The 25212-nt window shown below is 45.0% G+C and overlaps 1 pseudogene; it reads right to left on the reverse strand.

Annotated features, from left to right (window-relative positions):
- Window positions 1-274: 274 nt before the first annotated feature.
- LOC132806813 (beta-1,3-galactosyl-O-glycosyl-glycoprotein beta-1,6-N-acetylglucosaminyltransferase-like) lies at window positions 275-25127 on the reverse strand (annotated as a pseudogene).
- Between the last annotated feature and the right edge of the window lie 85 nt (window positions 25128-25212).

Here is a 25212-nt window from a genome sequence, read left to right on the forward strand (position 1 = left end):
ACATTTTGACTTTCACAGTAACTAATGTTACAGTGCTAAGTCTCACAGTGCCCAGTGTTACAGTGGATAGTATTAAGGTATCCAATCTCCACAGTGCCCAACACTATAGTGCCCAGCCTCACACTGCCTAGTGCTACAGTGGCAATGTTGCAGCATGCAGTTTCACAGTGCCTGGCCTCCACAACAGCCAGGGGTATAGTATACAGTCTCACAGTGCTCAGTCTCTCAGTGTTTCCGATGTCTCACCCACCGCGCCTACCACCATCACCGAAGTTTACTCTGTCCCAACCTCCAACCCAGCCCACGTTTTACCAAGTGTCCTGTTTCGGAGATATTTCTCCATGCACTGTACTGCCGTGTTGTCCATGTTGGGGTCAAACTTATTTGCAAGGAAATATCTCTGATGGACCACCCACTGTAGATCTCCTGCCCCATACACACAAACCAAGTGGCGATACCTTCCCGTGCAGGGAGGGTACAGGGCACCCCTCGCAACGTCACCAGCCTCAAAGGACCACTTTACTGCCCGGCCAAGTGTTCTGGTGGCCCCTTTGGTGTACGGGATTGAGCCGGGTACATTGGGCATTCTGTGCAGGGTATCCCACACATCGCTCATCCGGGCTGTAGGTGTCCTCCGACCACTTGAGGAAGGCCTGGATCTCAGCACTGGCAAACACATAGCCGACAAACTCTCTGGTGGCCATGAAGTAGGCACTGCCCACCAAAATGGAGGTGCTGATGTTCGGCTGGTCTTTCAGTTGCGCCGTCAAGACGACTTGGTCGAGGGTATCGTGGTGGTATTGCCAACGTTTCTAAAAGACAAGCGCAAGAGAGAGTGAGAAAACGAGAAAGTAGAAATGATAGCTTTTCAACTTCGCCTATGGATTTTTCCCTCCCCAATTCCTCTGCACTCTCCTTGCCTCCAGCTCCAGCAAGATCCATGCACACTCCTTCTCTCAGTTACTCACCTTACAGTGGAGAACAAGGCCATTCAGCCCCTCAGACCTTTCGCACTCCTATTGCCTAGTGCCAGTCACCTGCCTATTTCCCCATATCCCTGCCTCCTAAACCATCTCCCAATGCTCATTCGCTGAGCCAACATAAAACTCATCCTCAAACTCTCCCAGTGGATCTGGCTCCAAAAATACACTTCAAGCTGTGCCCTCTGGTCATAAAGGTTGAGAGCACCAGAAAAATAGATCCTTCAGCCCATCGTGTCTGCGCTGGCAAAACAGGCTCCTTGCTACTCCAGTCTCATTTTCCAGCACTGGGAACATCGCCTTTCATGTCTCACCAGTGCAATGGAGACACTTTCCTGTGGTCATCAACTCCTGGAGTGGGAATTGAACACAGTGCTTTTGCCTTAGAGAGAAGGACATGGTGTGCAGGGATATAGTTCTTTGAAAGTTGCATTGCAAATAGACAGGGTGGTGAAGTATGTGTTTGATACCTTTACCTTCATTGGTCAGTGCAATAAGTATAGGAGTTGGGATGTAATGTTGCAACTGTAACAGAGATGAATAGAGCTCTGAAAGATAGTGGAATCAAGGGTTATGGGGATAAGGCAGGAACAGGATACTGATTGTGGATGATCAGCCATGATTATAATGAATGGTGGTGCTGGCTCAAAGGGCCGAATGGCCTACTCCAGCACCTATTGTCTATAAGTAGGAGTATTTTTGACTATCTCTGATATGCCTTTGCCATTACCAAATGTGATCTACTGTCTGTAGAGGACATTGGTGAGGCCACTTTTAAAATACTGCATACAATTCTGGTTGCCCTTCGAAAGAAAGGATGTTGTTAAACTTGAGAGGGTGCAGAAAAGATTTACCAGGATGTTGCCGAGATTGGAGCGGTTGAGCTCCAGTAAGAGGTCGAATAGGCTGGGGCTATTTTCCCTGGAGTGTCGGATACTGAGGGGTATCCTTACAGAAGTTCATAAAATCAGGAGGGGCATGGATAGATGTTGAAATGATCAGCCGGATGATAGTATACCTCACACAGATTTCTTTACCACATACATGCAAGAAGACTCAACCAGCCGGGTCAAAGCCCACCCTTGCCTGGAGAGTCTGAAACAGGCAGTTGCAATCACACTTTTACACACAAATCAGCGTTCCCTTTTCATGCATTACATTTTGATTTCAAGCCTTAGCAACGCAACTGATCAATCAGATCCTGATCTAGGTACATGATGTTTAGCATTAGATCATTGACCTTAAACTTCTACATAACCTGTTGAGTGTTGTTTTGGTCTTCCTGTCTTCTCACTTAACTGGAGCCAGTTTCAGTAAGCTAGCTAGCTTGCATACGTGTTTGGCTACACTTTTCTGTTGCTGCTCAGAATTGTTTAGCTGACCTCCTTTTCTGTTCTTGCCCCATTTTGATTCCTTCCACGTCGGCTGTACAGCCAAAGGTCTTTTCCCAAGGGTGGGGGAGTCCAAAACTAGAAGCATAGGTTTAAGGTGAGAGGGGAAAGACCTGAGAGGTTACTTCTTCACGCAGCGGATGATGTGTGCCTGGAATGAGCTACCAAGAGGTGGTGGAGGCGGCTGGTACAATGACAATATTTAAAAGGCATCTAGATGTGGACATGAATAGGAATAGGTTAGAGAGATATGTGCCAAAGGCTGGCAAATGGGACTAGGTCAGATTGGGATGACTGGTCAGTGCAGACAGGTTGAACTGAAGGGTCGGTTCCATACTGTATGATGCTATGACTCCATGCTCTCTGGTTATTGAGGTTTAGAGCACCAAAATAATAAGTTGCCCTTCAGCCCATTGCGTCTGCACTGGTCAAAAAGACAAGCTCCGAGCTATTCTCATCCCATTTTGCAGCACTTGGCCCATACCCTTGGGTGTCTCACAATAGCAATGAAGACACCTTCAGCTCCTGGAGTAGGACTTGAAGCCAAAGCTCCTCCCTCAGTGTGCAGGACACCACACAATATGTTCTCTACAGTATGGAAACAGGCCATTTACCTGGTTGATCCTGCCAGTAGCATATGCTTGTCTCAAAGATTAAGCCATGCATGTCTAAGTACTCAAGGACGGTACAGTGAAACTGCGAATGGCTCATTAAATCAGTTATGGTTCCTTTGATCGCTCCAACTGTTACTTGGATAACTGTGGTAATTCTAGAGCTAATACATGCAAACGAGCGCTGACCCATGCGGGGATGCGTGTATTTATCAGACCAAAACCAATCCGGGCTTGCCCGGCAGCTTTGGTGACTCTAGATAACCTTGGACAGATTGCACGTCCTTGTGACGGTGACGACTCATTCAAATGTCTGCCCTATCAACTTTTTTCAGCCATGTGCGTAACCTCAACTACGATATGCAGCTCCTGTTCGTCGACCGTGACGGTTTGGAGGTCGCCCTCAAGGTGCTGCCTGTCTTTTACCAGGACCTGATCACTGTCTGGAACATGGTCGAATCGCACCGCGCCTACCCTCCTGCAGGAGTAGCGGCTGTCGTCAGGGAGCCGTTGCTCAGGAATCCGCACCTCCGTGCTCGCAGGTTCGAGTGGCTATCGGAGGGGAAGGCCATGGCGGTGAGGGCGAACAGGGTCGGGGACATGCTGGGTGCCGGGGGCCTGGGCTGGACGTTGCTGCAAGACATAGCGAGCAGGGCAGCGGTAGACGTCCGGTACGTGACCACCGCCATCCGACGCCTTAAAATGGCAGTGCTCGGACCCGACGTAGTGCTCGAGTTGGAGGACGCTGAGGTGTGTGGTGGGATCCCATCCACACTCACCCCAGCCCGGACAGAATTTCACATTGGCCCCAAGGTCCCGTACTTCCCGCGGGAGCCTGTGCCCCACAACCTGAGCCGCCTCCGGAATTTTAATTTTGTTCCTTTCAGGGACGTAAAAAGGCAGGCCCTGTTTAGACTGCTGCTGCACACCGTCCACCTCTTCTCCCTCATCCACCGTCCGGACACGCCTTGGCGTGTCCATTTGCCACCGGGCGGTGGGGATCCCCAGTGGAGGGCTCTCTATGCGGGAGTCCTCCCCCTTTCTCTCGGGGATCTGGGGTGGAGGGTGCTGCATGCAGCGGTTCATGGACTCCCAGCCCAACTGCTTGTTCTGTGGTGCTGTCCAGTCCGTGGACCATGTGTATACTGGGTGTGGGCATTCGCACTCCCTCTTTGATTTCCTCAAAAACCTCCTCCTCTGCTTTTGGTTGCACTTCAGTCCCACGCTCCTGATCTTCAGGCAGCCGGTACGGAGGAGGGAGGGCAGGTCTGAAGACCTCCTCATGGGTCTGCTCCTGGGCCTGGCCAAACTGGCCATAAACAGGTCCAGGCAGCGGGCCGTGGAGGGGGTCGTTAGGGCCGACTGCCTGCCCCTCTTCTGCGGTTACGGTAGAGCCCGGGTGTCCTTGGGGAAGGAGCACGCGGTGTCCACCAACACCCTGGAGTTGTTCAGGGAGAGGTGGGCACCGCAGGGAGTGGAGTGCATCTCCCCCTCCACCTTTATTTTGATTTAGTCCCTGCCCTCCCCTCCACTGTTTTGATCACACAGCATTGCTCTTTGATGTGAAGGGCACTGCTTGTCACAGGCCACACGGGTGTTTCCTTTCTTCCTGGTGGTGGAAATTTAAATAAAGATTTGTGCACTTTGTGTCTTTCACTGTGTCTCACACCTGCACACACACACCATGGGTGCTGGGGAAAAAAATAAGCACTACCGCAGTTAGGCGGTAATGCGGGGTTAAAGAAGAAAACAAAAATGGAAACAGGCCATTTGGCCCAACAAGTCCACACCAATCTTCTGAATAGCAAACCATCCACACCCATTACCCGACCTGATATTTACCCCTGATTAATGCACCCAAACACGATGAATAATTTAGCACGACAAATCTACCTGGCCTGCACATCTTTGTGGATTGTGGCAGGAAACCAGAGCACCCAGAGGAAAGCCATGCATACATGGGGAGAATGTGCAAACTCAACACAGACAGGCGCCCAAGGCTGGAATCGAACCCAGGTCCCTGGCACTGTGAGGCAACAGTGCTAATCACTGAGACACCATGCCACCCCTTCCGCAAGATACAAGACACTTTATTCACATTGTGTCAAAAGATATCTTTTATCCTCGGTCCTTGTGGCATCATGCATGGGAGATATGGATCCTTGGTTACCAAGGGGAGGATAGATTATTGATGGTATGCAGGAATGTGGATGGTGGAACAGGATCAAAAGGGTCAATGGCCTACTCTTGTTCCCTGTATGTATGGGAGCATACATACAAGTAACTTTTTTTTTTAAATCCAACTTACATCGGAACTGGCCATCATCTCATACAAATGTAGTTTAGGTTTCATTTGCATTTCAATTCCTCAGTTATCCTCACCATGCCTCTAACCCAAAATCTTACATCTGCATTCCATTGCATTTGTACAATCGGTGAGCAGTGAAGTATATTTCCTTGACTTCATTACCGAGTGCTCACCCTATACCCATTGAATAAACCTCACCCCAATCTCCTTTGTTCCAATGGGAGCATCGTTGACCTTTCCAACTGAGCCATCCAACTTAAACCCTGGCACCATTCTGCGAAATCTCCTCTTCTCCCTGTCCTGAGGGCCCTCACATCGTTTTAAAGTCACTGGAAATGACCACAACAATCCAGCAGGGGCTAAATCAATTCGACATGCAGCATAACTCAACCATTTATTGGCATCAATGCCTCTATTTATGAAGACTTCTGCTTTTCTACCCTCTTACGGCCTCCTCCACCTTCTAATGTTGATGAATGTTTATTGCCAGATCCCTCTAACCCTGTGCACTCTTTACGATTGTGCCATTACATTTCTATTACCTCTCCACATCCTTCTCCCAAAACATATCACCTTACACTCTTCTGTATTCACCTCTGACTGGATGCTGTCTGTTCATTGTGATGACTCTGGACAATTTACATCATCCTCACCATTTGCCAATCCTCCAGGTTTATCATTGCCCTGAATATGGGCATTTTGCCACATACTCCAAGATTGATATCACTGACATATTGAATAAAAGCAGTCGTCTATTTAGGGCTGAGATGCGGAAACATTTCTTAAATTACAGGATAGTGAGTTATGGAATTCTGTACCACAGAAAGCTGTGTTATTGAATGTATCCAATATATCCAAGAATGCGATTAACAAATATTTAGGTTTCAAAAGCATCAAAGGCATGGGGAGAAAGTGGTAGTATGGCATTGAGGTAGAGGATTAGCCATGATCATACAGTATGGTGGGTGTCATGTAGGGCCAAATCATCTTCTCCTGCTCCGGGTCTTGATGTTTATATGTCCCAGCTGTGTGGATTATTCCCACCTACCAACCGACCAACCTCTCGTCTAAAACAAGATCCATGAATCAGGGCTTGTGTTGTCAATTTTGTTGTCCAGCCATTTTTATCTAGTGCCTAGTGAAACACTTCATTGAATCCAGTTCAGACAACATTCTCTGCATTCAAATTATCAGCTGCTTCATCAATGCATGATGCGAGGTTGGAGACTTACCTTTTGTAAACCTGCAGTGGCTTTGCTTCATTAATTTGATCTAAGGCAGGTTGGTGCGAATTGCAGCCATAACTACCAGCATCAATGTCAAGTGCATGATATAAAGTAAACTAGGATCCATGCGGTGTGAGCCTCGGAGACCCAGGTTCAAGTCGCTTCTGCTCCAGAGTTGTGCGATAACATCTTTGAACAGTTTCATCAGTAAATGTAAGACCATTAACAAGTCGGGACAGGAGTCAGCCATTTGGTCCCTCAAGCCAGCTTCACTAGGATCATGGCTGATTCAACATTCCTCACAACCATGTTCTATCCCCCGTAACCCTTAATTCCCCACTGACCAAGAATCTATCCATCTGAGCCTTAAATATATACAAGGACAGCTCTCTGTGGCAAGGAATTCCAAAGATTCACAGACTTCTGAGAGAGGAAATTCCACCTCATCTCAGTCTTAAACTGGTGCCCCTTTATTCTGAGACAATACACCCCCTGGTCCTGGACACTCCCATGAGGAGAAACATCCTTTCAGCATTTGTCCTGTCAAGCCTCTTAATCCTGTCCATTTCAATGAGGTCACCTCTCGTTCTTCTAAACTCCAGTGAGTAGAATCCTGTTTAGCCTTTTGTTTTTAAGACAATCCATCCATAATGGGGGCCATCCCACTGAACATTTTCTTAACTTCCTCCCATGAAACAACATGTTTTCTTAAATAAGGTGACCAGAAGTGCAGACAGTACTCCGGATGTGCTCTCACAAGCACCTTGCACAGTTGTAGTAAGATTTCCTGACTTTTATACTCCAACCCCCTTCAAATAAGGGCAAACATTCCACTTCAGTTCTGAAGAAAGATCACCAGACTCAAAACATTGACTCTGTTTTCTCTCCACGAATGCTACCCAACCTGCTGAGCCTCTCCAGAAATTTGTTTTCATCCAATATTCCATTAGTCTTCCCAATTACCTGCTGCCCCCCATGTGCAAGCTTTCCATGTTTCATTCACTAGTTCCCCCAAATCCCTTTGTGTTGCAGCTTTCTGAAGCTTTCTCCATTCAAATAATATTCTATTCTTTTGATTTCCCTTCCAAATGAACAACTTCACATTTTCCCAACATTGCACTCCATTTGCCAACATTTTTGCCAACTTAACCTATCGATATCTGTCTGTAAAGCACATAAGACAACATTTTTTACTGTAACTTGAGATACATGACAGTAATATATCAACAAAGTTTGAGATAATTTGTAGTTCAGGTTGAGATTCTCGATGTAGGTTTGTTTGCTGAGTTGGAAGGTTCACTGAAGATGTTGCCTAGTATGGCGACGAAACATCTAAAATGAACCTTCCAGCAAACCTACATCCAGAGTAATATTTCAAGTCAACCTCAGAGTACAACGGGGTCTTGATCAGATGGGCTAATAGGCTGAGGAATGCCAGATGGAGTTTAATGTCAATAAATGTGAGGTGTTCCATTTTGGAAAGGCAAATCAGGGCAGGAATAATACACTTCATGGTGAAGTCTGGGGAGTGATGATGAAACAAGAGATCTTGGAATGCAGTTTCATAGTTTCTTGAAAAGGGAGTCGCAGATAGACAGCGTATTGAAGAAGGTGTTTGCTACGCCTGCCATTCTTGGTCAGTGCATTGTGTGTAGGAGTTGGGAGGTCATGCTGTGGCTGAACAAGACATTGGATTTGGCAACTGCTAGAATACAGCATGGAATTCTAGTCTCCCTGCTATGGGAAGGATGTTGTGAAACTTGAAAAGGTTCAGAAAAGATTTACAACAATGTTGCCAGAGTTGTGTGTGGAAATGCAGGAGATTGGTACTAGATGTGGAATAATTACAGACACGATTGGTTGAATGGCATCCTTCGGCAAGAATTCTTTAATTCTGTGACTGGCGCAGAGGGAGATTAACTTCAAGGTTCATGTTATCAGGAGGGACACCAAAGCCCTTTCCTCAGCTGAGTGGTCAGAAAACTCCCTACTCTTTACTTGAACTAAGGCATAACCTGTCTCCACCAACGTCATAGCAAAAGTCAGCCATTCGTCCCTTCAAGTCTGCTCCACCATTCAAGAAGATCACTGCTCATCTGGTTACAATTTCAATACCACATTTCTATCGGTTGCCCCGGGGTCCTTATCTTTTTTTAAAAAACGGTCAGCTTGCTCACCCTTTCACAACTTCATCAACTCAGCCTTCGCAACTTTGTACAGAAGAGATTTACACAGTGCCACAGCCCTCTCAGGGGAAAATAATTCTGCAAGGCATTTGGTGAGGTCACTTTTGGAGTACTGGGTAAATTTGTGATCGCCCTGCTATTGGAAGGATGTTGTTAAACTACAAAGGATGCAGAATAAATTTACAAAGATGTTGCCAGGACTGCAGGGTTTTAGTTATAAGGAGAGGCTAGATAGGCTAGGACTTTTCTCACTGGAGTATTGGATGTTTATAAAATTGTGTGGGAAATCAATAAAAGTGAATAGCCCCAGGATGGGGGAGTCCAAACTCAGAGGACATAGGATTAAGGTGAGACCTGAGGGTAGTGCAAATACGGAGCAAGTTGCCAAAAGGAATTGTTGTAGTGGGTACAATTACAAGATTTCACAGACAACATAAATTGGACAATGTAGAGGGATATGGACCAAACACAGGATAATGGGACTAGTTTCAATTAGGATACCTGGTTGACATCGATGAGTTGGATGAAAGGGTATTTTTCAGTGCTGTAGGAGTCTGACAATATCTTATTCTACAAAACATCTTGTCAAACCTACAAGAGAAAGCAATGTCCCATCAACCACCTTATGTTCCCTCAGAGAAATTTATACATTTCAAAAAGATTTCTCAGATTTTCAAACTTAAATGTGTTAAGGCCAATTTGTTCAACCTTCCTTCATAAGATAAAGCCTTCATCCCATGAAAAAGGCAGGTGAAACTTGCTGTCAATATAATTATTTTATGTTTTAAATGAGAGAAAAATGTACAGACTGATTCTGATGTGGTCTCTTCAAGGCCTTGTATGGCACTTTCTCCACCCCTCAGGCCTGGAAATGGACTCTACATTTTGAAGAGAAATGCCTGTACTAATGGACTCTGGACTAGAAAGGACTCTGTTTGTTGGTAATTAACTGTCGTATGGTTTGTTGGGCTTATCACCTGCACTGTCTTGTATGTCTCTGGGTCTGGTAGGTCTTACTGTGAGCTGGGAGGCTTATAGGTCATCCTGAAAGCTGTCACCTCGAGAGCTGGAGGGCAGGTAGGCCATCCTGTGAACCTGAAGGTTGGTAGGCTGTCCCGGGTAGGCGGGTAGACCACCCTGATGACAGTCTCCCCGAGAGCTAGATGGTGGGTAAACCTGTCTTGTGTGTCATGTGTGTCCCTTGGTCTGGCAGGCTTTACTGTGAGCTGGGACGTTCATGGATCGTCCTGAAAGCTGTCACCCCAAGAACCAGAGGGTGGGTAGGCCACCTTGATGCCAGTTGCCCCTAGAGCTAGTAGGTGGGTAGGCCATTCTGAACGCTGTCGTCCTGAGAAAGGGTAATCTGGATGGGCTGTCCTAGAGGTGGTCGGAAGGTGTCTCAAAGCAGTCAAGAGCCAGAAGGCTCATAGGGGCCTGAAACGTCAATTGCCCTTCTGCTCTGTTTGCAGCTCCACTCTCCAACTCTTCTATATTCCTTTGTACATTCTGAACCTCCTTCCATGCAACTGAACAGTTTTAACAACCCTGTCTCTCTTTGTACAGACAGGAGTGAAGGACTGGAGGGGAGAGAGAAATGATGGAGAGAGGGAGGATGGAAAACACTTGGATGAAGAGAGGCCCAGCAGACAGGAAGGCGGTTACCTTTTTGAACCCTGGCGCAGGATCTGACTCAATCACATTGGAGCCGTTCAGAGCTCTGAGGCCGCGGACTATCTGCCAGTTGGTCTTCAGGGGGACGTCTTGGCCACATACATTGATGAAGTACCTCCAGGGGACAGGGCTCTCCAGCAGCTCCTTCATGCAGTTGAGATCCGCCTGAACTCTGCTCCAGCCAGCATAGGTGACCCACTCCAGCTTGGCTGTGACAAAGACATTGTGGAAACACGAAGCGATGGCCTGAATGGCCGCATGAAATGGACTCGGGGATTTGCGGTCCACATGGATACAGTAGACATTCTGTGGGGCGTAAATGCTCCGTAGAAGCCTCTTGAACATCTCAATGCTCTGGTGGATGACCATGGAGTAAGCCAAGGGGAAGTGTTCCTCCTCAGGGCTCAGGGGGACAGTGATATACTTGTGGGCCGTCACAAACGATCTGCAATTTCGGGTCATGTTCAGGCTTGGTGCTTGAGGGAGACAGTAATAGAGTTGAAGAGGGCCCTTTCCAACTCCTGCCTGTCCCCCTGGATGATGTGCCAACAGGTGGAGTTCTCCTCGACCAACAGGAGGTGTTCCTGCATTGGACTGGTGCCTGGTTTCACCAGCCTGAGAGTCAGCCTGCCCCCTCCTCTTTGGACCAGCAGCCATTGGCACAACAAGACCACCCTGAACACACACAGCACTGATCTGAGGCATGAACAGTGGGCACAATGCTGGCTCAGCTTGGGCATGGCACTTTCCAGAGGGCAGTGTCCCCAGCCTATAGGCAATAGGTAAATGCAGAATGGATGCCTTCTGTGCTGGGCAGCATTGCCTCCACCAGGCCTTGGGGAAGGAGTGATTGCAATTTGCTGGAGAGGTCGCCCCAGCCAGTCCTCTCTCCTTGTGAGACTCTTGTCTTCCCTTTTCCCCAAGATTCAACGAATGGCTCCGACTTTCACTCCCTCTCCCCCCAGAACTGCTCTCCCTCTGGAATTCCTCTCCCACTTTAACACCTCTCCCTCTTTCCGTTACCTCTTTGTAACCCCTCCCCCTCTATAACCCCTCTCCCTTTGTAATCCCTCGCCTCCACTAACTCATCCCTCTCCCTCAGTAACTCCTCTCCTCCCTCTCTCGGTAACTCTCTCTTTCTCTGGGTAACTCCTCTCTGCCTCTCTCTGTAACTTCTCCCTCTCCCTCTGTAACTCTCTCTCGGTAACTCCTCCTGCCCTCCTCTGGATGAAACCCAGCCAATGTTCCGTTGTTTCTCTGTCGGAGTCCAGGCTCCTCTCGTTGCCTGCTTGCTTGGCTACAGGCATTTCCTTCCCCGGTCTCCGCTTCTCTCCGGCCATTCCTGGACCGGTGTTGCCCGGGTGAAGTAAACGAGAGGATCACGATGGTGAGCAGTCTGGATCGGAGAACCTACCACCAGAGAGAACACAGAGCCAGCCAAGCCCAATAAACCACGCCCCAGCCTGGACTGAGATGCTCTTTCAGGAAGGAACCTGCCATTGAGCCCACAACAATGTGGGAGGGGTATCCCTTGGATGAAGAGAGGGTCAGGAGACTGGAAGGTGGTTACCTGTTTGTCCTGTGACTCTTAACTGCCCTCTGGGCAATTAGGGATGGCCAATAAATACTGGCCTAGCCAACGATGCCCCCATCCCATGAATTTATTTGAAAAAAAGTGACAATAGTAAATCAAACTTCACCACCATCTCTCTCTCTCTCTCGCTCTCTCTCTCTCTCTCATGCGAAATTGGAATGATGGTGATTTGACCATTCATAATAAAGCTGTGAATCTGAGCACAGCAAGTTGATATGAATCCAAAAAAAAAATTCCCCTGGCTGAGAGTGGCTCAGAGGTTAGCATTGATAGAGCATCGTGCCAGGGACCAGAGTTTGATTCCAGCCTTGGGTGGCTGTGTGTAGTTTTGCATGTTGTCTGCTTGGGTACCCTTCGGGTGCTCTGATTTCAAAGATGTTCAAGTTAGGTGGATTGGCCATGCTGAATTGCCCATAATGTCCAGGGATGTGCAGGCTGGGTGGGTTACCATAGCCACACACACACGCAGACAGCAGAACACTCCTGCAGGTTTAGGCAATGCTCAATCTAATGCAACATCCTGGTGGATCTCCTTTGCCCCCCCCACTCCCCCCCGCCCTCCAGTACAATTACATCCTTCCTATAATGCGCTGACCAGAACCGCACACAGTACTCCAGCTGTGGTCTCATCAAAATCCTGTAAAACTCCAACATGACACCTCCCTGTTCATGTATTCAGTGGCTTTGATCCTTCTTAATTCCCTTACCTGCCTATCCTGCTGCCTTCACGGATGGCTGGACACACAAACCAGGATCCGTCTAATCTTCTGTGCTTGCCAGGGTCCTCCTATTTAACATGTACTCCCTTGCCATGTTAGTCCTCTGGAAATGCATGTCACAGAAATTTGGACATTCAGTAGCACAGAATCAAGAAAAAAAAACGACTGGCATCAAGAGCTGGCATCTTTTAAACATTGTAACTGTGCTCACATACATTACTTCATCTGGAAGGTCATTCCATCACAAACCACTCTGGGGAAAAGAGTTGCTCCTCAATCTTTAAATATTTTTCCTCTGACCTTACAAACATGGCCCTGAGTCTGAACTCCCTCACACTAGGGAAAAGACCCTTGTCATTCACCTTATCAATCACTGTCATGATTTTATAAACCTCAACAAGGTCACCCCTCAATTTCCTATGCTGCAGTGAAAAACACGTACAGTTCTGATATGGATCCTTTAGAGAGGGGACAGAAAAGGTTTACCAGGATATTGCCTGGAATGGGGGATTTTACCTGTGAAGAAAGATTGGATAGACTGGGTTTGTTTTCACTAGAATGCAGGAGGTTGAGCGGTGACCTTATAGAAGTTTATAAGATTGTGAATGGCATGGATAGGGTGGAAAGTATGAGGCCTTTTCTCAGGGTGGAAGAGTCAGTTACTCGGGGACACAGGTTCAAGGTGCAGGGGTCAGGGGGGTGTTTAAAAGCAATAAGTGAAGCATGTTTATCATGGAAAGGGTGGCGAGTTCATGGAACACGCTGCCAGAACAGACAATGGAAGCAGATACAATTGTAATTTTCAAGAAGCATCCAGCAGCAGGCATGAATAGGAAGGGAACAGGGGAATACGGATCCTGTAAGTGAAGACAGTTTTAATATCGACGGCAAAATGTGTCAGTGCAGGCTTGGAGTGTTGAAGAGCCTGTTCCTGTGCTGTAATGTTCTTTGTAAAATGGATGGAGAAGAATTTGTTAAGTGTGTGCAAGAAATGTTTCTGATTCAGTATGTAGATATACCTACTAGAGAAGGTGCAAAACGTGACCTTCTTTTCGGGATAAGGCAGGGCAAGTGAATTAGGTATCAGTGGGGGAGCGAACATCATTCTGTAAGTTGTAAAATAATGATGTAAAAGGATAGACCAGATCTAAAAGTGAACATTCAAAATTGAAGGAAGGCATATTTTGATGGTATTATACAAGAACTTTCAGAAGTTGGTTGTGGGTAGATATTCACAGGTAAAGGCACGGCTGGACAATGTCAAACTTTCAAAATGAGATAATAGGAGTCTAATATACTGTATGTTCCTACTCGGTTGAAGGGCAAGGCTGGTAGGTGTAAGAAATGCTGATAACTAGAGTAAGTATGTTTCTGGTCAAGATAAAGAAGGAAGCAGATGTCAGGTATTAAGAGCAGGGATTGAGTAAATCCCGAGAAAAATATAAGGAACAATCCGCTCCTTCAGAGTATTAGCCTAGTAAACCTGTTCCTTTTTCGACACATTAACGTAAGTACAGTGACCGGTACTGTACACAGCACTCCACATGAGGCCTTACCCACATCCTGGGTAAGTGAAGCAGGACCTTCACACTCTTGCTTTCAATTCCTCTCACAATAAAATGTAACACAATTAGCCTTCCTGATTACTTGCTATACCTTTCTGTGATTTGTATCTGAAGACACCCAGATTCGTCTCCATCCCTGAGCTCTTCAGCCATAGTATTGCAGTAATATGTTGCCTTATTATTCTTTCTGCCAAAATGCACCATTTCACACTTTGCCACATTGTTCTCCATTTGCCACATGTTTTGTCTTCACAACACATTTTCCTACCCACCTTTATGTCACCAGCAAATGGACTCTTAACTGCCCTTTGCACAATTAAGGATGGACAATGATAGACATCAGAATGAACTGGCAATAGAAATAGATCGTGAGGGAGCAAACTAAACTGGGAATGGGGAGAAAGAGTGACAAGATATTGCCCTGGGAATGGGGAGAGACAGTGACAAGACAGTGAACTGGGATTAGAGATAGAAAGAGACAACACACTGAATTGGAAATAGAGGCATAATGATTAGATTACATTACTAACAGTGTGAAAACAGGGCCTTCAGCCCAACAAGTCCACACTGACCCTCTGAAGAGCAACCCACCCAGAACCACTCCCCTACCTTTACCCCTTTACCTAACACTACAGGGCAATTCACCTATTGTGGGAGGAAACCGGAGCACCCGGAGGAAACCCACGCAGACACAAGGACAGTTGTCTGAGGCGGGAATTGAACCTGGGTCTCTGGTGCTGTGAGGCAGCGGTGCTAACCACTGAGCTACCGTGCCACCCAAAAAAAAAATTAAACGCACTCGTTCCCTGACTGGGAATCGAACCCAGACCATGATGGTGAAAGCACCGAATCCTAACCACTAGACCACCAGGTAATTAGAGTCAGTGATTTGGGATTAGAGAGAGACAGAGTGGCAACACAATGAACTTGAAAATGGGAGACAGAGAGACATCTCACTGCATTGGGAATGCAGAGAGAGAAATGGAGTAACAACACAGAACTGGCAATAGCAACAGAGATACAACACTCTGAACTGGGAAAAGAAGGAAACAGGGTAACAAGACACTGAATTGGGAATAGTGAGAGATAGACAGACAACATTGACAAAAAATGATAACATATTGAACTGGCAATAGAAGGAGATAAGCTAACATCACAATGAACTGGGAATGGAGAGAGAGAAACAGAGAATGCATTGAACTGGGAGAGGTGAGAGACAAATTGAGAACACACAACTTGGAGTTAAGAGAGACAGAGAGACAACACACTGAACTGGAACAGGGAGTGACAGAACTGGCAATAGAGAGAGATAGAGAACACCCTGAACTGGGAATAGAGATTGAGAGACACCCACAGTGAATTGGAAATGGAGAGAGACAAAGAGACAACACATTGAACTGATAATACAGTAAGATAAACTGACAAAACACTGAACTGGGAGTGGAGAAAGAGAGAAACAGAGAGCATACAATTAAAAATAAAGAGAAACAGAGAGATAAAACACTAAACTGAGAATAGAGAGGACAGAAAGTGTGATAATACACTGAACTGGCAATAGTGAAAGACAGAGATACAACATAGTGAGCTGGGAACAGAGGGAGAGAAAAACAGAGACTACTGGAAAAAGTGAGAGACAAGCAGAGAACACACAACTGGGAAGAAAGAAAGATGGAGAGATAATACACTGACCGGTGAACACAGGGAGACAGACAGTGTGACAATACACTGAACTGGGAACAGAGAGCGACATAATGAGAGACAGGACCTTGGAGTGAATGTCCACAAGTCCTTGAAGGTGAGTGGGAGGATTATACAGTGGTCACAAAATCATACATTTTCTTACTAGCTGAAGCATTGGAGGTTTTATTGATAGGTTAGGCTACAGCTGGAGTACGGAACATAGTTATGGTCAATGCACAACAGGAAAGATGTAATATTGCTGTTCAGTCCTGTAGCCAATGATTTCATCCAAACTAATACCGACTGTCCTACTTTATGAACTTCAACATTGTCAGGAGCCTTTTATGTGGCATTTTTGTCAAATATTTTCCAAAACAGCATCCAACATATTCCCTTCATCAACCTTCACTGTTACTTCATCCAAAAATTCCATTAAATTAGTGAAGCACAAGCCTGCTTTTACAATGTGTCTTGGCTCTGTGATGAACTAGAAATATCCCAGTGTTTATCAATTTTTGCCCAGATTATTACTTATAAAACCTGCCTCCTCACTGACATTAAACTGACTGGCCTACCATTACGAGGACTGAGCTCACATCTTTTTGAGCAAGGATTGGAAATGTCTGATTCTATAGCATCCTCCCTGAATCAAGTGAAGACTGGAAGTTCACAATGAGCCATCTCCTATGTTCACATCCTGTTCCTTTTACAGCCTGGGATGAAGAGTGGGGATGTCATCCCAGAGTTCTGTTCAATATTTACTCCCAGGTATTAATGCAGAAACCAGTGATTTGGTCATTACCGCATTGTGTTTGTGAACACTCAATGTCACATTTCTTACTGCAACTATACGTTGGAGGGATTCATTGACCATAAAGCAGTTTGAAAAGACCTATCATTGTGACAGATATTCTATCAATGCAAATCATTCTTTTCCAAGTTGAATAGCCGGGATGGGTCTTGTCAATGAGAGTGAAGTGAGCTTGAGTGGGTATGGGGGAGAAACTACACAGTACAACAGAACACAGTGAGTTAAAACAATGGAACATGTTCAGATATTGTGATTGATTGTTACTGAATTCCCAATCTCAATTTTGATACGGTGTTGAAACACGTGTACACCCAAACAATGAGGAAAACAGAATCACAGAATTGGCATAATGCAGCAGGAGGCCATTCGGTGCATCGTGCTGCACACGGGTATTCTGACCATCACCTGGTGATCATCAGCTGATGATGGCTCTGAACCAACAGCCAACCAAGGGACAGTATGAGCACTCAAACAGGCTGTCACCAACTCACACCTGATCCAAACTGTTTGATGACAGGATTATCACCATCTACTCAATCCTCACTACCTTTACATTTCAATTAAGACCCTTGCACCTCTAAAAATGTTAGCAGTTCTCAAGATCATGGCATAATCTTCATATGTTATCAAGTCTGCCCTCAGGTATTGAAGTGAAGCTGTTGACCCTATTCATCTATAGTATTGACCCTGACACTAACAGTGACCATATAGTATGTCCTTCCCAAAAAGGAATGGATAAATCCAGTCGGATCAAATCTGCCTCAGTGACTAACCACCACATTAACTAACTTAGCAACAGAAAATTAAACCTATGATCCATCAAGCCAGATTTGATTCTGGTCCAGTATTACCATCAGTTGGGGATCAGAACAAGTTTCATTGTCTTTATGAAAGAGTAGATGTCTACGTGTTCTCTGGATTCAATGGAACTCAAATCAAATGGGTCTATCATAAGTGGGTACATTGTAGTCTGGGTGTTGAATGTGAAAACTAATGCCTTAGAATAATATACATTTGATAAATTGAACAGTATGGGCTTGGATGGAAAGGAAATTCTTAAGTGTGCACAAGAAAATTTTCTGATTCAGTGTGTGGATATACCAAGTAGAGAAGGTGTAAAACATGATGTCTTTTTGGGAAATAAGGCAGACTGAGATGACTGTGGTGTCAGTGGGGGAGCACTTTGGGGCAAATGAGCATAATTCTATTAGTTTTAAAATAGTGATGGAAAAGCACTGACCTGATCTAAAGATTAAAGTTCTAAATTGGAGGAAGGCCAATTTTGATGGTATTAGGCAAGAACTTTCAAAAGTTGTTTGGGTTGGGACAGATGTTTGCAGGTAAAGGGATGGCTGGAAAATAGGATGCCTTCAAAAATGAAATAATGGAACTCCAGAGAAGTTATGTTCCTGTGAAGGTGTAGGGCAAGGTGGTAGGTGGAGGAAATGCTGGATGACTCAAGAAATGGAGGTTCTAGTCAAGAAAAAGAAGGAAGCAGATATCAGACATAAACGGCAGAGATCGGGTGAGTCCTTAGAAGAGCATAACGGCTTATAGAATTATATTTAAGAGGAAAATCAGGAGGACATAAAGGGAACATGAGATAGCTTTGGCAAATAGGGTTAAGGAAAATCCAAAGGGGCTTTACATATACATTAAGGACAAAAGGGTAACCAGGGAGACAATAGGGCCTCTCAAAGATCAGCAAGACAGCCTATGTGTGGAACCACGAGAGAAGGGGGAGATAATAAATTAGTGTTTAGCATCAGTGTTTACTGTGAAAAGGAACATGGAAAATATAGAACATGGGAAATAACGAGTGACATCTTGAAATATGGAGGAGAAAGTGAGGTCTGCAGATGCTGGAGATCAGAGCTGAAAATGTGTTGCTTGAAAAGCGCAGCAGGTCAGGCAGCATCCAAGGAACAGGAGATTCGACGTTTCGGGCATAAACCCTTCTTCAGGGCTCATTCCTGAAGAAGGGCTTATGCCAGAAACGTCGAATATCTTGAAACATGTCCATATTACAGAGGAGGAGGTGCTAGATGACTTAAAATCCTTAAAAGTGGATAACTCTCCAGGACCTGGTCAAGTGTACCCTAGACATCTGTGAGAATCTAGCGAAGTGATTGTTGGGCCCCTTGTTGAGATAAATGTATCATCAAAGCTACAGGTGAGGTGCCGGAAGACTGGCTAATGTGGTGTTAGTATTTAAGAAAGGTGGTAAGGAAAAGCTGGGAAACTATAGACCAATAAGCCTGACATTGGAGGTGAGCGAGTTGCTGGAAGGAATCCTGAAGGACAGGATTTACATATGTTTGGAAAGGCAAGGACTGATTAGGGATAGTCAATATGGCTCTGTGTGTGGAAAATCATATCTTACCTATTTGATTGAGTTATTTAAGAAGTAACGAAGAGGATCACTCAGCAAAGAGCAGTGGACATGTTCTATATGAACTTCAGTAAGATGTTTGACAAGGTTCCTCATAGTAGCCTGGTTAGCACAGTGAGTTCACATGGAATACAGGAAGAAGCCATTTGGATACAGAACTGTCTTGAAGGTGGAAGACAGAGGTAGTGGAGGGTTGCTTTACAGACTGGAGGCCTGTGATGAGCAGTGTGCCACAGGGATTGGTGTTGGGTCCACTACCTTTTGTCATTTATATAAATGATTTGGACATGAATATAGGAGATGTGTTTAGTCAGTTTACAATAACTACAAATTTGTAGGTGCAGTGGATAGTGAACAAGGTCACCTCAGAGTAAAGTGGGACCTTGATCAAATGGGCCAATAGGCTGAGGAGTGACAGACGGAGTTTAGATAAATGGAGGTAGTGTGTTTTGGAAAGGCAAATCAGAGCAGGACTTATACACTTAATGGTAAAGTGCTGGAGTGTGTCCCTAAACAAATAGACCTTGGAGTGCAGGTTCATAGTTCCTTGAAAGTAGAGTTGCAGGTTGACAGGATAGTGAAGAAAACATTTGGTATGCTTTCCTTTATTGGTCAGTGCAATGATTAGGAGTTGGGAGGTCATGGTGTGGCTGTACAGGACATTGGTTAGACCATTTTTGAATACCACATTCAATTCTGGTCTCTCTGCTATAGGAAGAATATTGTGAAACTTGAAAGAGTTCAGAAAAGATTTAGAAGGGTATTGCCAGGGTTGGTGGTTGGAGTGAAAGGGAGAGGCTGAATAGGCTGGAGCTGTTTTCCCTGGGCCATCAGAGGCTAAGGAGTGACCTTATCGAGGTTTATAAAATCCTGAGGGGCCTGGATAGGGTAAATAGACAAGGTACTTACCCTGGAGTGGGGGAGTCCAGAACTGGAGTGTATAGATTTATGGTTTGAGGGGAAACATTTAAAAGGGACCTAAGGGACAACTTTTTCATGCAGAGGTTGATGTGTATGGAATGAGCTGCTAGAGGAGGTGGTGAAGGCTGGTACAATTGCAACATTTAAATGCCATCTGAATGTGTATATGAATAGGAAGGGTTGAGAGGGATTTGGTGCTAATGCTGGCAAATGGACTAGATTAATTTATGACATCTGGTCAGCATGGACAAGTTGTACCATGTTGTACCACCCTATGACTCGATGCCACCTTCAACCAGCGTGTATCTAATATGAGCTTCTCCCTCCCTTGTGCTGGAAGCAATTACTGTCTCTCTTTAGACTGACAGGGAGATCATTAATAGAGAACACAACTAAGATAATTAGCAAAAGAATGATTCATAGTTCCTTGCAAGTGGGGCTATTTTGCCTGGAGCTTGGAGACTGGGGTGGGGGCAGCAGGGTGACCTTATTGAGGTTTATAAAATCATGAGAGGCGTGGATATGGTGAATAGCCAAGATCCTTTCCCCAGGGTAGGGGAGTTGAAAACTGGAAGGCACAGTTGAGAGGGAAAAGATTTAAAAGGGACCTCGAGAGCAACTTTTTCACACAAGTTCTTGCGTGTATGGAATGAGTTGCCAGAGAAAGTCGGGCGGGGGGTGGGGGTGGGGGGGCTCGGGGAGCAGTGCTCATGTAAATACACGTAAAAGGCAACTGGATGGGTCCATGTTTAGGAAGAGTTTAGAGGGATATGAGACAAATGCTGGCAAATGGGACTAGATGCGTTCAGGATATCTGGTCAACATGGACAAATTGGAATTAAGGGTTTGTTTCCATCCTGGACATCTCTGTGACTCTATGCATCCCTTTATCCTCAACTGTTTCTCCTCCTCCACTCTGGTTAACAGGGCCCTCATTGATACACTCAATGAATTTACAAAAGACGCGATAAGGGTTCAGCTGAAATATTTTTAAAACGGTGGCAGCCACACTGCTAGTAGTTTACAAGTGATGACCAAATCTTCTGAGGAAAACGGAAGAGTTGTATGTCAGACATTTTTGAATATTTTGAAGTAGTAGAGTATTTGGGAATTTCATCTCTCAAATATCTCGCAATATGAACAGTGTGAAAGACACAGAGCAAAAAGATTATTGTATCATATTTAACTGACCTCTTTAGAACATAAGGGCTCAGTGAGAGGAAAAGCAATTCAGGAATTGATCTTCTGAAATGAAGCTGATCTTCTGAATGAACTAAGAGAGAGGGACTATTTTTGAGCTGCTGACATTAATACATTTACATTGAGCATAAATATGAAACAAGACAAATACAACAAGATTAAAATGTTGATGTCTGGGGGAACAAATCTCATGAGTCTGCCACGAGGGGTCATAGTTTTAAGGTGTTAGGAGGAAGGTATAGAGGAGACGTCAGAGTTAGGTTCCTTACACAGGGAGTTGTGAGCGCACAGAATACATTGCCAGCGGTGGTGGTGAAAGCAGATTCATTACAGACATTGAAGTGAATGCTGGACTTGTACATGGACAACAGTGAATTGAGGGGTGTGTAGGTTAGTTCTCTAATTTAATGTAGCGATTGAGAAGGTTTTCTTGAATAAATTTAATAAATTCCTCCCATCCATTACCAGTCTATGTTTGGAAAGTAAGATCTCTTTCTATTATAACTTTATTATTCTTACAGCTATCAGCGACCTCCCTGCATATTTAGAACATAGACACATGGTGGGTGGTACGGTATCTCAGTGGTTAGCACTGCTGCCTCACAGAGACTTGGGTTCTATTCCCTTCTCAGGCGACTGTCTCTGTGGAGTTTGCACATTCTCCCCGTGTCTGTGTGTGTTTTCTCCGGGTGCTCCGGGTTCCTCCCACAGTCCAAAAATGTGCAGGCTAGGTGAATTGGCCACGCTAAATTGACTGCAGTGGATTAGCGTCAGATAAATAGGCTTCAGATTAGTTCCACAGGTCGGCGCAACATCAAGGGCCGAAGGGCCTGTACTGCCCTGCAATGTTCTATGACTTGCTGCTGAAGCTGGGTAAACCGCAGGCACAATTGCTAGAGAAACTTAGCAGGTCTGGCAACATCTGTGGAGAGAAAACAGAGTTAATATTTCAAGTCCAGTGACTCTTCATCAGAAGTAGTGAGATCAGATACTCTAAAATCGAGCTCAATGATCTATTCATTAGAAAGATGGAAGGGGAGGCAAGAGAAGAGGGGGAGTGGCTATTTTGATTCGGGAAAACATCACAACAGGACTCAGAGAGGATGTTCCTGATGGATCGCCCAGTGAAACAATGTGTATGGATCTGAGAAAAAAAGAAAAGTTTGATCACTTTGATGGGATCGTACCATAGATTCCTCAGTAGTCAGCGGGAAACTGAGGAGCAAATTGATGACTGACTGGTATGAGAAGTCATAGTTTGAAGATATTAAGAGGAAAGTATAAAGGAGCCATCAGAGGTGGGTTCTTTACACAGAGAGTTGTGAATACATGGAATGCATTGCCAGTTGAGGTGGTGGAGGCAAAGTCATTGAGGACATTTAAGTGAATGCTGGACATGCACATGGATAGCAGTGAGTTGAGGGGTGCGTAGGTTAAGTTACTATATTTTACATTCGGATTAAATCTTGGCACAACATCGTGGTCTAAGGGCCTGTTCTGTGAGGCATTTTTTTTTGATTAGATGAGATTACTTACAGTGTGGAAACAGGCCTTTCGGCCCAACAAATCCACACTGACTAGCCGAAGCACAACCGACTCAGACCCATTCCCCTACCTTTACCCCTTCACCTAACACTGCAGGCAATTTAGCGTGGCCAATTCACCTAGCCTGCACATTTTTGGACTGTGGGAGGAACCCGGAGCACCCGGAGAAAACACACACAGACACGGGGAGAATGTGCAAACTCCACAGAGACAGTCGCCTGAGGTGGGAATAGAACCCAAGTCTCTGTGAGGCAGCAGTGCTAACCACTGAGATACCGTACCACCCACCATGTGTCTATGTTCTAAATATGCAGGGAGGTCGCTGATAGCTGTAAGAATAATAAAGTTATAATAGAAAGAGATCTTAACTTTCCAAACATAGACTGGTAATGGATGGGAGGAATTTATTAAATTTATTCAAGAAAACCTTCTCAATCGATATGTAGATGGCCTCCGAGAGAAGGGGCAAAATTTAACGTCCTCTTGGGGAATAAGGCAGGGCAAGTCACTGAGATATTAGTGGGCAAACACTTACCACATCAGTTTTAAAATAGCTATGGAAAAGAATAAGCCTGATCCAAAAGTTAAAGATTTTCAAATTGACAATGGGAATAATTCAATATCTGGACATTCAGCCTGTAAATATAATATGTTGAGTTTGTTTCCCAGTCTTTGATATTGTACATGAAGTGAGACCACTCAGCACTGAGATCTCTGTTATTCTTTGTATGCCTGATGGATTATGTTCATATATTTAATGTTTATCTCCACATTTGTGTTTGTAATTGTATCTTTAATATTGTAAAGTACAAATAGATTTCTGTCGTATATCAATCATACATAACCTGAACTCTATGGGAATATCTGTTTTAATTAAATAACTTGTGTGCATTCTGAACATGGAGCGAACCTACATGATGTAAAACAGAAAGTGCTGCAAATACTCAGCAGATCAAACAGCATCTGTGGAGAGAGAAATACAATGAATGTTTCTGGTCAATGACCTTTCATCAGAGAAAATGAGTGAGTATTTCTAGCAGTCTCTGTTTTTATTTAATGTTCACAGCATCTGGACAATACAGCTTTTCCAATTATAAACCTTCACAAAGTATTATTCAGTTGGTTGATGTGGGTAACTATTGAGAGATTAACGCCATCCTTTTTGATCTTATAGTCGCTGTGATTTGGAGGCTAGGATTTGTCTACAGCTTAAAAATGTGTTGCTGGAAAAGTGCAGCAGGTCAGGCAGCATCAAAGGAGCAGGAGAATCGATGTTTCGGGCATAAGCCCTTCTTCAGGAATGTTTCAGCTCTGATCTCCAGCATCTGCAGTCCTCACTTTCTCCTAGGATTTCTCTACAGAATGGCGTGCAGAGAATTGGAAATGACTTATTTCTCTGTTGCTCTGTTTGAATGTTAGAATATAAATATGTCACTGGACTGTGAGATCGGAGTGGGACTGAACACAGTCTCTGTTTGAGCCTGTGGTTTGATGATCTCTGTGTATCTCTGTATCTCTGTATCTCTGTGAGTGATAATGTACCGACTACGGGAGCGAAGGAACCACCTGCATTATTCCTTGGATTGCAGGAGAAAGGTGGGAAGGAAAGCAGAAGGGAAAGTCTGTGATGGGTGGAGGGCAGGAGAGACTTCAATGACGGAATGACCAAAATGGTGCAAGGACTGGGGTGGGCAGAAGAAATCAATAAATGAAGAAACAAAAGCTGAGGATCTTCAAAAGCTGTTGTCCAAAAGCAATCAAAATGAAAGAAAATGGTGACAGAAATAACAATTGGAGGTACTCTGTCATGACTTTGTTATTGTTTACAGGGTACACAGTTACTGAATGAATTCTGTCTGGTTTCTCATCACCAACTCGTGTATGGCCAGTTACTGTCAGTTTTCAAGTATCTTGTTTCAGCAAAGGGAGCTGGAGTCAAGCAGCCAATTCATTGTTGGACAGAAATTCCATTCCAGCCCAGCTTCAGTGGGAAGACACAGGGAAACGTCCTCTCCCTGTTGATGTGATGGCCCCTTCCTCACAGGGCACTGTTATATCCTGGCAAATCTGCAGTAAACAAAGGAAGACTGTGTCTGTTGATGAGCAACCTTTGTGCATGCGATGAGTCTCCTATTTGTGAACTGAATATTACAGACACAGTTTGCAGTGAAGGGGCTGGAGGAGGATACAGGGATAGGGAATGGGGATAGGACAGAACATAGAACATGGAACATTACAGCGCAGTACAGGCCCTTTGGCCCTCGATGTGCCGAAGTGTAAAATCAACCTGAAACTCATCTCACCTTCACAATTCCATTTTCATCCATGTTTATCCAATGAACATTTAAATGCCCTTAAAGTTGGTGAGTCTCCTACTGTTGCAGGCAGTGTGTTCCATGCCCCCTACTACAT

The sequence above is a fragment of the Hemiscyllium ocellatum genome (assembly GCF_020745735.1).
Source record: "Hemiscyllium ocellatum isolate sHemOce1 chromosome 15 unlocalized genomic scaffold, sHemOce1.pat.X.cur. SUPER_15_unloc_3, whole genome shotgun sequence".
NCBI classification, from domain to species: domain Eukaryota; kingdom Metazoa; phylum Chordata; class Chondrichthyes; order Orectolobiformes; family Hemiscylliidae; genus Hemiscyllium; species Hemiscyllium ocellatum.